We start from the raw sequence: 2299 nt of genomic DNA, 5'->3' as shown, positions 1-2299 counted from the left end.
CTGACATACTTTGGACATGTTGCCAGGAGGGACGGGTCCTTGGAGAGGGACATCATGCTTGGGAGGGTGGAGGGACAGCGCAGCAGGGGAAGACCCTCTATGAGATGGATTGATTTGGTGACTGGCGTAATAGGGATGGGTGTGTCAGAGGCGGTGCGGTTGGCGCAGGATAGAGCAGGGTTTAGGGCTATTGTGCATAGGGTCGCTATGAGTCGGAAAGGACTCGATGGCACATAACAACAACAACAACATTGTGGGAGTGATTGTTATGTTACTTGTTCTGGAGAGAGTTCTGGTGCCTTGGTGATAAGAAATTACGCTGCAAATGAAGGTACATGACTCAAGTCCATCAGTGGCTCTGTGGGAGAATGATGCGCAATCTCCCCATGTGATTTTTAGACTCTGAAAACCTGCTGAAGGTCAGCCAACTCAATGATACAGAACTTGAAGTTACTTATAGCTTAGATGTGTATATGCTGGTATATCATTTGCTCTTATTGCTACAACACTTGTCTGTCAGTTTACTAGGATAACGTGGCTTGCTATGAGAGTGGAAAATATGCCACCAGTGTTTTCAAATGCCAGCAGGGTTATCCATGGTAGACAGGTTTTAGTGGAGTTCATAGATGATGCCAGAATAGGAAGCAGGATTGCCCATCTATCTCTGAAATAAGAGACCTTCAAAAACTCTGTGAGAGGAATAGATACATTAGAAGTATAGCCCATCAACAAACGGATAGAGAAGCTCTGGTATATTCACACAATGGAATACTAGGTTGCATTGAAAAACAAGGAACTCATAGAATATTACTCAAAATGGGTGACCCTGGAGAACATTATGCTGAGTGAAATATCTCAGTCACAAAAGGACAAATAATGCATGGTGCCACTGTTGTAAGACATCAAGGTTGGGGGAAACTGAGAAAGATGGGATAAATAGTGTTTACTGTTTAAAAGGGATATGTGATTAGGTATTATTGTCATGAGGAGTCCAGAATGAAGCCTGCATAGTGAAGTGGACCCAGGGAGAAGGATTGTAAAGCAATGAAAGAATTTTACTTTTCAAAGAGAAGATTGTACTGGGGGAGGGGGACGAGGTGGGCAGGGAGAAAAGTGCAACAGTGAATAAATGGAAATCCAAAGTTTCTAAATTTTCATTGTTGTTAAGTGCCGTCGAGTCATAGGCCACTCAAAGTGACCATATGAACAAAAGTCCTTGACAGTTGTGTGACTTTCATCCTTTCTCCATGTTCGTAGGGTTTCCTCAGGCAAGCTATTTACAGAAGTGGATGCCACTCCTGCTTCCAACCTTGTTTTAACCAGGAAGTGCCACCAAACACTGTCCACCATGGGTAACCATTATCGCATTTGACACATCAGTGTCACAGTGTTCAGCTTCACAGTGACCACAGGTTTCCTCCGTACAGCAAGTGGACACACCAGGGCTGTACAACCTAGAAGAATATTCACCAAAAACAAAGACAGGCCTTAGGGCCACAGATTAGTCACCCACCTGTGGCTTGGTAGCATCGCTTTCAGTCCAATAGGCCAACTGGTCTCTATGTTGTTAAGTGCCATCGAGTCATAGGTGACTCAAAGCGACCCTATGAACAAAAGTCCTTGACAGCTGCGTGACTTTTATCCTTTCTCCATGTTCATAGGTTTTCCCGAGGTCAGCTATTTATAGAAGTAAATTTAATTTTCATTAAAATTAATAATAATAATAAACCAAACTTAATTAAAAAAAGAAGTATAGCCCAGATTTGGAGTTACTCAAAATAAGGAGAGATAACATCCATCAATAATGAAAACAGCCCAAATGTTCAACCATAAATCAAAGGGATTAAAAAATTATATTAAAAAAATTATATTCACGCAGGAGCAATGATTTTGTAAATTACTACCTAATTTTGGAGAGACTGGAGAGCATTATGCTGAGTCAATTCAGTCCTATAAGGACTAATACTGTATAAGACCATTACTGTAGAACATGTGTGAGGATCCAAGGGGGGAGAGCAGAGGGATGAGGATAGGTAGGTATAGGGTAGAAGTGTGGTTAATCTTAGAGTTGCACAATTTGATGGGTAGAGGGTGGGGCGGGTAAAGGAAATGAGAGATTTCTGGGCTGAAAATAATGTATACAAGCTTTGTAAGTAAACCAGTATGAAATAAAAATTTTCTTTAAAAAAAATTGAAACATAGGCGAGCTCTGGTGGCCTAGTGGCAAGAAGCTGCAACTGCAATCTCAGAGATGCACCTTTCGAATCCACCAGATGCTCTGTAGGAGAAGGAGGAACAA

General features: G+C 41.8%; 1 protein-coding gene across 1 annotated transcript in view; it reads left to right on the top strand.

Moving 5' to 3' along the window:
* The window catches only part of EP300 (E1A binding protein p300), a 64866-nt gene that overhangs the window by 61450 nt on the left and 1117 nt on the right, over window positions 1–2299 (top strand). The gene's annotated exons all lie outside the window — the stretch shown is intronic.

This window comes from Elephantulus edwardii, unplaced genomic scaffold (assembly GCF_000299155.1).
Source record: "Elephantulus edwardii isolate Elephantulus edwardi_28Jun2011 unplaced genomic scaffold, EleEdw1.0 scaffold00086, whole genome shotgun sequence".
Lineage (NCBI taxonomy): Eukaryota > Metazoa > Chordata > Mammalia > Macroscelidea > Macroscelididae > Elephantulus > Elephantulus edwardii.
This window is presented reverse-complemented; position numbering and strand designations above follow the sequence as displayed.